At 36.8% G+C, this 12,956-nt stretch overlaps 1 protein-coding gene across 1 annotated transcript in view; it reads right to left on the bottom strand.

Annotated features, from left to right (window-relative positions):
• LOC306879751 (enhancer of rudimentary homolog) overlaps positions 1-12,956 on the bottom strand; it is a 1,222,178-nt gene that overhangs the window by 666,619 nt on the left and 542,603 nt on the right. The window lies entirely within an intron of this gene.

A 12,956-nucleotide genomic window follows, 5' to 3' on the forward strand; every position in this document is an offset into this window, starting at 1 on the left:
ATAGTGTGTCAAGTCGTGTGTGTGGTCATATGTGCCGTATTTTGCTCATTTTTACCACGTAACACATGTAGGCTATGACACGCTGTATATAATGTATTTCTATCAGTTTTCGTCCCACTGACCTTGTGTACATATTCAACACCCAAATCCAACATATGCGAATCTTTCTCTTTTTTTCCACACTTCTGATTTTCAATAGCTTTGAGGACATGACCACAATGAATATAGTGACATATTTTCAATAACTCAATAAATAAAGATTTAGTCATCTCAATACATTCTAATCTGGATAAAAATAAAAATAAATCAGATATCTAACATTCATCTTAACCAAATCCCCGTGAATTGAGGTCTTAAACATACTGAGATCGTACAATTTTACAAAAAGATGGACTAGCCTAATTATTTTTGAATTGATGATAGGCTGTAGCCTACAGCTGAAGACGGCTGGTTGGTAAAATTATAATTTAGCTTACTGTAATTTAGAATAAAATTTGCATTGAATTTCATATAAAAATATCTATGTTCTATTATGGTTTACTAAAAAACGAAATTGATGAGCCTATTTATAGTGGCCCTATTTTATGCAATGGGTTCTTACGAGAGTTAAAATAAAACTACACTGGGTCTTCTGTATTTTATTAGGCTAACTTACTTGAGTCTGTGGACAATAAAAAACAACAGTTTAAAATCCTAAAATTAGAAACGTTGCACACTGCTTTATTAGCGAATATAGCCGAATCGGAAACACTGTTTAAAATCGCAATCCTCCACGGAATTTCACAAACAAGCTTTATGTGGGTTCAAGCGGGTTTGTTCCAAAACCCAAGAACCGAGGAGAGATTTCCCGCGCCGTATACACACATGCAGTATTTATTTTTGTGAGACAGTCGGATATCCTGTGTGGGTGTTTTACTCTTCATCGCTTTGCATACCTAAGCGAAATATATAAACGTTTCACCATAGGCCCCCGTGGCTTGGCATTTAATTAGATCCCCGGGGTGCGGATCAGTTTGGCACCGTGTCTGCTTGCAAGCGAAACCGGCTGTTTTTTTGCTCCCGGAGCCCTGGCCGCGGTCCTCGCGCGACTTCACTTCTGCACCGGCGGCACGGGAGGAAAATCGAGCCCGCAGTCCAGCTGCTGCAGCTGGGCTTAATTATTCTGCACGACTCCGACAGGCGACAATCTAAGCGCTGCAGCCGTCGACAAGCAGAGGTAAATCATTTCGACTTCTCCAAGTGGATCTTTGCTGATGTCAGTGTCATTCGAGACGCCAGGTTCGTCGATGCAAATATTGGCCACTGCGATATTTTCTGACGTGATTAATCAACAGATATGCTGTAGCCTATTAATTGTGATAAGTTACTGTTCAGTAGGCTACACGTCTGTCTATTTTTAGACGATCTTTAGATGAGATTTGCCCTTATTGATATCACTCTGAGATCTACGTTGGTGCAAGTCTCTAATTAAAAAACAGATGATTTGAATGAACAGAACATCTTCGATTTATTTGGTGCTTTTAGACACTGTGCAGCGTAGCTTGCGTTTTTAATTATAGTACAGTTTCTTAATTTTATGAAGTATTGTATCACACAACATTATATTTTAGCTTAACAGAATATTTTAATGACATCTTTGAAGTTTTTATACTTTTAAATACTCTGCAGCATAGCTTGATTATTTATTTAGCCTATTTATTTATTTGTTTATCTCAGTACAGTTTCCTAATTTTAATGAATATAGTATTGTAAAATCTTCAATTTTATCTGAAGATCAGTTTTTGATTACACCCGAGATAAAAATCACAGATGGCATCTTCTTAAGGTCTACATTGTTTATCCTAGACAGCAATGAGTTTAAATGGCAGAAAAACACCTTTTGTCTCCTGTTTCTCAGATTTTATGCTGTAAAAATGACCCCAGCAATCTCACTTGTGAGACCTCAGCAATGTCTCTGATTTGCAGAGATTTTTATATGAATGCAAAGATATATGATCAAATGATCAAATGATGAATTATGACTATTTTTATTTCTTGTAATGATTTTTGGGAAAACTGAGGGAAAGATCTTAAGATCTTTCAGATCTTAATTTTGTAAGAATTCTGATTTATGAAGGATCAACCTCTGAGCAAAACATTTCCTATGGGTAGGGTTGTTTATGTGTTCTAGTCCGCTGGGACAGCCTATCTGCTCCACCTGTGCTTGCTTTTGTTTTGCTGGCAATTTCCCTTAAATACTAAAGGACTGCAGTTCAGCCTTGGGGAGATGAGATTTGTGAATAAGAAAGCTGATAATAATTTAGCTTTATTGCTTTCAGCTAAGCAAACAGCTTTTTGCAGACACAAAAAAGTTATGTATTGTCAGGGTCATTTATGGGCCATAATTTCTTATTCTCCATTGCACCTTTTCATCACATGAAATTTGCCGTAAATTTCTAGTAATAGTCGTAATTATTAATTCTCAAGTAATGTTTTTTGGAAAAGAACAACTTCAGGGATTAAGCATGCTTGAAATGACTCCTGTGAAGGTCCTTTTCCCCTTTGACACCACACACACATACACAATGCAGTGGTGTGTGTATTAACAGACCCTCAGGCACTGTCAGAGTGAATAAGTGAATACACACATTCTTTATTATTGAACAAAATAAGCCACTAGAGATGGACTGTGTGAAAGTGTGTTTGGTTACAAGGTTAGAAAAACAGACTGCAGTCACAGAGCACTTCAGGGTCATGCAAAAGCAGCCCTGCCCTTTTACAGTTTATGGTACGGAAATACCGCTGAACGATAGATAAATAATTTTCTGTTGACCTTGTGCTGAGGCATCAGAGATATCAGCAGGATGTTATAGAGAACCACACATGATACATTAAAATTCACACTCCTTCCTGGTCTGAAAATGGGCCTGAAATAAGACTTGATTGTGGAATAATTGGCCCAAAAGTGGCTAATCTTTTAGACAGAGTGCCTTTCCAAGTGCCGATATGAGCTCTGCAATTTTCTGAAGTGTTTCTTGAGAGTATAATGACGATTGAGATTTAAAGGTCATTTTGATGATCCTCACCATGAACTCCCCTGTTTTTATATCTGTTAACAAGACCTTCCTCACATGGATTCACCATTCATTATTCACACACCCTCCTTGTTTTTGATTGCGCTACTTTGAAAAAACATGAAATCACCTCTAAGTGGCACTTCATATGCGACGTCCTTCTATATCTTGCCTTTTACCCCTTGGCTCCACCTCTTACTTTTAACTGAGACACTACAGTACAGCTAAAAGAAAGTGTATTTGAATATCTCTCGCTGAATGTCATCCAGAATGAAATTCAGTCTTCTTGTTTTGCTGACTCAACCTAGCACAGTGACATTGATAGGCAGAGCTCTGCTCTGGGTTATTTAAGTTTTTTGCTAAGGTTTTGTTGTTGCATGTTTATTCTGGATGTAAAGGGCTTGTTAAATTCATCATAAGCTATTTTTGTGTGTGTGTGTTTTTTTTTGTTGGTCTATATTAATATATATTTTAATTTATTCTAGGGATGGCCAAGGTGATAATTTTGTGTCTAAATAAATCCAAAATTAAATCATAAAAAAAACGAAAATCAATAATCTGTAAATAGTATACATGAATTTATGCATCACAGCATTATAATTTACAGTATTAAAAATGGATGATATTTTTGTAATTTGATTAAAATTACAATCAACGGTGTTATTAAATTTAAGTTAGTTTTTAAAAATCAACTTTGTCAGCATATTGCATATTGCCATGTAATCTTAACATGTCAGCCTTGATTACGTGACCCCTCAATATAAAATAAAACTGCTTCTTTAGGCCATTGATAGAGTCTTCATCCTATGTGTATGTCATGATTGTAAACATATATTAACTAAAAAATTACTGAGTGCACTTTGTCATTTCAACATTCCAGAATGTGTGTGTGTGTGTGTGTATAGTGAATGTGAATCAAGAGAGTCAGTTTGCATTTGTCTTGGGCACAAATGAATTTTAATGTTTAAATTCTGAATGTGTCTGTGTCTCTGATTCTGTCTTTTGCTTCTGAAGTAATTTCTCAAGGGGAGCCTAAGCCTCTCTGTGCCTACAGAGCACAAGGGCAAATACGAATAAATATGATAAAATATGGATGAATACTAATAAAGCACTGGCCAAGTGTGGCCCTCACTAAAAGGATTATCTGGAAGGGCAGACATTATTACAGGAGCAGCTGCCGGTCTGCTGTGAGAGCAAAGCATGTAAACTTCTGCATCCAGATTGCTCATCTCGGTTTTATCATGTAATAACTAAAAAGGAAGAGGGTTCAGGTTTGATTTTGTGATAGTGAAGCACAGCTCTCTTTTGCACTGATTTGTTGTGCTGAAGACTAAGGAAGTTCAATTGTAAACTGGCTCTTAGGGTGTGATATGACTGGCTCATATCAGCTGGGTCCCATTACTCTCATTAAACTACATAGGAATGGTTCAGTATTAGGGAGTACTCAAACCTCCTGGTGAAATGACTTCCATAGGTCACTGTTTACAACACTTTGTTCGACTACTAAACAGTGTTTTCCTGGAATTATCTCACTTACATTCAAAGACTAGCAACCGTTGATTCAACTGATTTTTTTTTTGCTGTGCACTCTATATACATACTGTTAACTACTTTAAACTTGCAATGCAGTGTAATGCTCTATCAAATGCTGCAGTACTTTTTAAATGCCTTACAAATTTAGCAGCGATTTGATTTTTTCCATTAAGATGCACATTTTAATATTTAGTCATTTAGCAGATGCTTTTATCCAAAGCGACTTACAAATGAGGACAATGGAAGCAATCAAAATCAACAAAAGAGTAATGATGTGCAAGTGCTATAACAAGTCTCAGTTAGCTTAACGCAGTACACATAGCAAGGTTTTTTTTTATATCATATGTTTCTCCAAGCAGGAAATCAGAACACATTAAAGTGTAATTAAAACCATATGAGTGAGCTTTGGAAATGGACTAGGTTGAGAACTAGGTTGGAATATGGTTCACTTTAAACTACATTTGGGTGGAAAAAGTTATGCCATGAATTTAAATGACTGAAATGCTTAGATTTCCCCTGAAGACTGTAAAAATATGGCTTAAAGGATGTTTGAATTAGGATAGTTATCAAAAGACAATGCTTTTTTTGTCTTGTGTGGTGAAAAATCGTCTATTCTCCTCCAGTCCAATTTTCCTAACAATAGCTCTACTGTTTGGCACAGTTGGCTAATTTGCATCTCATTTTTGGTCAGTCGAATTCGTTGCTTTTTTAAAACCCAAATTCAACATTTTATTTTCATGCTGCACATTTTGTTGCTGAAAGGAATGGAAAAGGTTATTTGTGATTCTAAAAGACTTAAATATGAGAGACCTTAATATATAGACATACTGTAGTGAGTTTACAAACCTCTAGGAAGTCCTTCACTTTTTAGAGAGTGTTTTGTAGAAAAAATGCAGATGATACAACAAGAGGTTGTTGCTATACACATATAGTAAAATTACGAACTTGAATTTAATTAAGGCTTCTTGTACTAAATTACTAGACTTCTAAATTGACTTCATTCCACAGGGACATATAACTGCAGTGGAGAAACTCATTTACATTACATGTTTGGTTTGATCATTTTGACATCCACAGTTGCCTGTAGTGGTTGTGGTGGTATGTGTGCGTGTGATGTCCTGACCACTTTGGGTCATCTTTACTTTGAAGATCCATTGCATCACCACTCGGCTGAATAACAAACATGCCTACCCAGTGGTTGGTTCAGGAATGGCTGCCGAGACATATTCCTTTGCCAAATAAAGCATTGGTCTGATCGTTTATTGTGCTGACAAAGATGCTTGAGAAACTCTAATCCAATGACTCCTTCAATACCCTGATTTAGGGTTAATGAAATCATCCCTTACACTTCAAATGGTACTTGTACTTGCTTTTATGTGTGAAACTGGAATTCTGGTGGGTATTTAAAGCTGCTGGAATTTGTTACCCAAGTCCAAATATGGCTCAGATAAAGCTGTTACCCTACCTTACTCATATGGATTATTTGAACTAGAAACACAAAGAATAATCAGTCTGAATAGCTATGAAATTTTACTAGTTTTTTTTTTTTTTTGCAAGCCATTGTTAACATCCATTCAGGTCACTGTTCAAGCCACCTTGATGTATCTGTTGAAGCTTGATGTTGAAAGTTTCTTGGCATTATCAATCATTGATAGTTTCTTTTTTTCATATTTTAAATTTTTGTTTGGTTTTCATTTTAGTTTATTTGAAGTTTAGTAATGTCATTTGTTTAGAAGTTTAAATGTTGCTAAAATAAACAAAGTTAAATATGAAAGTTTTATGTATATATATTTTAGTACTTTAAACAAAAATGAGAAATGTTGCTAAAATTAAAAAAAAAAATTTTTTAAAAAATGTCTGTGCAATACATGCATTCAACCCTTCCAAATTAGTTCCCAAAAGTATAAATGCATAATAAAATAATTTACATTTTATCATCATAATTTAATATAATAATATAATATTTACATTTTGTCATCATAATTTGTTTAACTGTATTTTGTTTTCTCAGGGACCACCTACTTTCTGGGGGAAAATAGTTAGGATGTACTATATACATAAAAAAATAATTAGAATAGTAAGAATGGGACTAACGTTAGTAGACACGATGTAAGTAAGATATTATTTGCAGTTCAGAGAGCTTCGTCGATTATAACGGAACATTGTGAGATTGTAATAAATTGAAGTGTGACAGCTTTTTCGCGATTAAACAGAAGCGCTTTTTACTCGCGCTATAAACAATTCAGAATCTGAATAAGTTTTGTTTTATGTGCTGCTCCACCTACACAAACCCTGTATGCAGCAATGTGTCAGGAGCGATTGTGCTGGTTTAGGCGCTATAACAAGAGAAAGTAAACGGAAAACACCACATATATTACGTGATCAATATGTTTTAAAGAGGAGCGATTTTTAAACTAAATTGAAATACTTGCCTGCAGTCAGGGGCGCAAATATGGGGTATGCGGTATATGCAGTGCCACACGGAGGGGGGCGCCATTGTGCCAAATCAAGTCTTGGAAAATTGTCTTTAAGAAAGCTTTTAAAATATTAGAAAAATGACATTTGTTAAGAGACAATTTTTGTTTAGCATTTAAAAAAAAAAAAAAAATCAATTGACCCCCGCCCCTACATTACTCCGTTGCCAGACACTCACGCAAAATGGACAGAAGAGGGAAATTGTCTGGGGTGCAGAACAGAAAATTAAAAACTGAACTGCAAATATCTTATTTATATCGTGTTTACGTGTGGCGTTTAGCATTGCGCGAATTCGGACCGTGTCACATTTATTTATATCTGTATTAATATATTATTATATCTTATATTAACCATTTGCACACACGAGCATTATCCGACTCGTCTCCTCCTGACCGCAGACACAGGTTTTCAAGACATTTTAACAGCGTTTGATTCGTTCAGTCAGTTTCTTGACTTTTCCACCCTTATGAACAACACACTTTAGTACACGATAAAAGCTCCTTGTGTTTTTTCGCTTTGAGCATCCATAAACAACGCAAAACACAGGCATCTCGAGTTTCTGCTACTGCTTCCATGGAGAAAAATCACTTCTGCCCTCCAGCTGCATTTCGCGCGTCATCAGAACCACGTGATTGCAAACAACCTAATTTGTGAATATAGATTCCTTTAAATTCCCAGTCTTAGTATAATACATTTTAAAATTGATGATGCAAGATGCTGCAGTCTGTTTTTTCCACTCTTCTACTCAGAAAGTGGTGAAATTGAACATTCATTGGCAATTTCGTTCTAATCTGATGTTAGACAACTTGTTGTTACCTTGAAGAAACAATATATGTTCCTCAGCGGTGTAGCTGAGAATTGTGTGACGCACACTGCTTTAATGTTCTCGATATGTGTGTGTTTGTGTCTCCAGTGTCTCCCATGAGACTGCGTGGCAGGGATTTGGAGGATTCCACTGTCTCCTGGATACCAAGCGTTCTGGGTGTGCAGAGCGTCAGGCTCCGCCTTCGCCTCGATCGCCGTGACGACAGGGGGAGGGGCCTTTGGCAACTAGTTGACCTGGGAGAGGAAGCGCAGAGTGGGCGTCGGATACGAGACAGGACGCCTCCTACTTGTTCTCAAAGTAAGACACTAGGTGCGTTCGACTTCATGCAGCACTTAGCAGACCGATCGGCGGCTGACTTGAAGCAGTGCATGCCGGTTAGAAATTTAGTCCGACTTGAACCGGCGCCGACCACACGTCACTGTCACGTGTGGCATCAAAGTACCGCGATAGCGTTTCGAGAGCAGCCGGCTGACTCAGCCGGCGCAATTTCTCCAGAGCGACTGCGGGAGCGCTGATGACGACACAGCTGTTTCACGATTGGCCAAATTCACCACATGACAACAAGGACGTGTATTTCGGGTTTATTCTGACAACTTCAGTCCCACTAATGCTCATATACGGACTTTCAAAAAAATAAAAATAAATTAACTTTTCATGTCATCGTCATCTCGTAAATCATGTTTATTAAAAGATTACAATTATTTTTACTGCAATCACTTTTTTGTTAATTCGTTTATATAGGTTTTGTGCATAGGTTTATTTTGGACCTTTTTCATACAGACCCTTTACAGTATTAAGCTGCATAACCTATTTAGATAGTTTTTTTTATGGAATAAATCAAGTGTCAATCTTACAGACTTTTAATATAATGTGGTCATCATGGATTCTGATTGATACTAATTGTCTAGTTGCTGGGTTCATCCATCTTCACTTGCATGTGATTACTACCAACAACTCTGGCTGGATGTCAACTTAATACAACATTCAGATCACTTTCATAAGATGGTATAAATCATAATAGAAAGGCAAATAAATTGGGCTTATCCGTAGGCCTGTTCATGGTGTTCACGTATGTTCATGGTGTTTTGTCTTACTAAAATGTGCTTACCTAACTGGAGAAATAGTAAAATAAGTAAACAAATATGTAACATCCTAATTATTTTATCTGTAATGAAAACCACATTTAGTACATACAATTATTATCTTCATAGATTATTTTTATTAAGTTGCAGTAGCAAAAACACACATAATGAATCATACTGCACAAGTCAAATTTTCAATATGTTCTATTTATTTACTTAAAACTTGTTTCTGTCGTGATGACACCCTTTCAAAATATTACATACATCTTAAAGGTTTATTAAAACATAAACCAACATAGTAATAAAAAAAGAATCACTTCTAATGAAAATTGTTAAGTATAATTGCATTGATTGGTTAGTATTAGAAATAACGAGTCACACTGGTGTTGGGTATGGTCCCATGTCCCTTTGGATATATAAAAACAATACTTATTACATTGAACCTTTACTCACTTTCGTTGCTCATTGTGCTCAATTTCATACAACAATAACGGCATTTCTATAGCTTCCAGTTCGTCTGCAATAAAGCAAGCAAACGCCACGTGATCTGCCATGACTGAGGTAGATGCAGCAAACTACGAGAGCCCCGAAGTGTCCGACTTGATGACTCCGTTTTCAACTCCGCCCCTGACTGCAAGCGGCTACTCTCGTTGACCACCGTCTGTAGCCGTGCTTCAAGTCGAACGCACCTACTGATTCATAATAACTGCAGTTCAGCAGCGGAGTTCACAAACATAAAATCCATGATTGCTCCTGAATTGAAATTCTAAAAGCTTTATGTGGATGGTTAATAGTGTTGGGTGATATACTCCATAGTCCTATCCTCAACCTATGAGATCAACGATAATTGTTTAATTGTTTAATTAGTTTTATAGCCAGAGAGTGAACTCCAGGATATGGCAGCCTAATGTTTGTGTAATCTGTTAACTACACATTATATCTTTTTAGTCAAGCAGCATATGGATGTCTTGATATTCCTCAGATATTCAAGCAGCAGCTACAGAAAATGAGCAAAGAGCATTTACATGATCAAAAAACATCATCAATGACATCAGTGTAGCATGAGCTTATGCAGTTTAAAAAAACACTCACATGATAATCAGTGAAGCTGTCTCTTATACTTACATTGCACGCACATCTGCACTTTTTTGTTTATGATGAGAGAATTTGCAAGAGAGCGAAATTCAGTCAGCGAGGCGTGCACTCAAGGAACAAAACACCAGTGTTTCAGCGACGGCTCACCTGAACGCCTCTGATTGGCCATTGCATTCATGAACTCAACAGAATCTTGTGTGATTGATTATAACACGCAACACTGTAAAAACACGTAAAAAGAAATACAGTGGAACAAATATGCTAAAATAGTAATTAGATAATAATACTAGCCTGATATAATAATAATAATAATAATAATAATTGTCTTGATATCTCAAATGCATCAGGTATCTCTGACTATCGTCGATACACGATACTATCATCTATCAGCATAACCCCAAGCTAAGAGTTATATTAGCGTTATTGATGCTGTTTCCTCACTTCCTGTTCATGACTGAAAAAGGTCAGATCTATAGACAGTGTATAAAATGCTATTTTTGCACACGGAGACCTGTTTGTATAGTACTCAGGGTTTTACCATCATTAAGAGGGATTTAGATGGTTTTCCAGCTGGTGAAAAGGACCTGCAACGATATGAGAATAGAATAATTGGGCACAAGAGGAAAAAAACAGTATTAGAGAGGATAAGATAATAAGAAGAGTGAGAAGATCCTCTGTTCATTACATTGGACCCTGGGATTCAACACTGCTTGGCTCCAAAAGGATTAATGGAGATTAATGTGTTTCGTTCTTTAATTATTGCAGTCACTATTCTCACGCTGTGTATGAAGCAAGACAGATGTTCTTTCCAGTTTTTTGCTTTTTTTGGGGGAAATGGTATATAGCACTATAATGGTCTCACACACATACTAATGTTTGGTGCTATTTTTTATATTTTGATCACATGGTCTATAGTATCAGAGTTCCCTTGTCCGTTGCTATGGCAACGTGCCATCTATGAAGTAAATAACTTCTTGCCGTTGTTTGTGAGGGGTAAAATTTATCTTTTTCTTTCTTCACAAAACCCCTCCTCTGTGCTAGGCGTTGGCTGGAGTTGCTTGCTTTTTTTTCTTTTGTTATTTTGGTTTGAGTTAGTAGATATGCGTGTGTGGGTGCACATTGTATTGCACGTTTTGTGCATGTGTGCAATCAGTGGGAATGTTTTGGGTATAATTTCCAGTCAATGGCTGCAGGCAATTCCGAGCATGTGACTTTGAAACCAGAAAATTGATGATGGTTCTCTGTTTAGTTCACCTAGAGCTTTTGTTCCAGTCAAAGCAGCATTTTGTCGACATGTCAAATTGGTAGTTTAACATTAGTGTGTGTGAACATTATAAAATGCTAGTTAAACAATTAGCTTTGAATCCAGTTATGCTTTTCTGAATGCAATGAGGTATTTAGATTACGGTATGCTGTTCTTGTCAGAAAATAGTAATGATAATGATAGAAAATTGTTTACTTGACTCCACATGCCATTTTTTTTTCTTGGTGAATTAAAAAAGAAAAATCCAAAACATTTTAAACTAAGGTAATGTAACATGCTTCAGGCTTTTGTCCATGTTCCTCTCCTTCTCATTCATTTACACACATACACAGTAGTTGTCCCGCATCTGCAGTGTTAATGGGTTTGAGATGATTGAGTTGCCACTAAAGATGAATCCATCACTTTAATTAACTTTTGATTTATTGGCTTCTGTATTCCAGGCATAATTAGAAATTAAATATAGCAATCAGCTGGATGGGTGAATGGCGCCCAGCTCTGCGTCATGCTGTCTAAATGTATTTCACAGAGTGCAGTGTCCAGGGAGACGGTCGTTTCATATTTCACTGGTTCTCAGCTGATAGGTCATATTCTATGCTTTTGTGTTCTAAACCGTTTCGATGCTATGTTAGGTCACAGATTGGTTCTAGAGTTAAATGTGGGTCCTGAAGCAAAACTTAAGTGATTTGTATGGAGGCTTTGGTTTGGTGAATACTTGTGTCAGGCTTGCTGGGTTTCCAACACAGTTTCCATGAGTTTGCTCTTTGTTTGTGGTTTGTGTCCTCTTAGTGGCCAGTATGGCTGCTCCCTAGAAACCACTGTCTGTCACCCATGGGAGCGGATGTGATTTCTGTGATAGCAGCTAGTGCTCTGCCAGCAAGATTCTTCACAAGTCCCAAAAATAATAACCTTTCTTTCTTTCTTTCTTTCTTTCTTTCTTTCTTTCTTTCTTTCTTTCTTTCTTTCTTTCTTTCTTTCTTTCTATCTATGCTGGCTTTTATTTCTGCATTGGCAAGTGCTGTTGTCATGGCAACCCATGTTGATTATTGATCTTGCTGATGACCCATTTGATTTTGTGTACGTCTGTCATACTTTGAACTTTGCTGGTGCCGTTGTTTCTGTTCAAGTGAGCATCCATTTTCTGTTTTCAAAGCATGTGACTCTTTGTTGTTTAAGGTGCACAACCTAACTATATTGTACACATTTTATAATATTGTAATATAATTGCTGTATTTAGCAGTACATTTATTTTTATTATATATATATATAGGCCTATATATTTTTATTCCACTGCAAATTATGGTATGATGATCCTGAAATTGAACTGTTTTGTTTCAGTTCTGTTTGTTTGTGTGGATGTATATATGTGTGTGTGTGTGTGTGTGGTTAGACTTGAAAGCCAATTGGCTTGACCTTCCGTTGACCTGGAAGCAGTTTATCACATGCAAGTATCCATGTGGGAGGTCAAGGACAGGTCCGTTTGATAGACGGCGTGTGAAGAAGTGTGTGTTTGTGTGGGTGCATGTATGAGTGGTCCTCATATTCCCTGTGTTATGTGGACCAAATGCCCTCACAAGGATAGACCAGTACATTTTGACCTTGTGGGGACATTTTATGGTCCCCATGAGGAA

This window comes from Barbus barbus (genome assembly GCF_936440315.1).
Source record: "Barbus barbus genome assembly, chromosome: 14".
In the NCBI taxonomy this organism is placed as follows: Eukaryota; Metazoa; Chordata; class Actinopteri; order Cypriniformes; family Cyprinidae; genus Barbus; species Barbus barbus.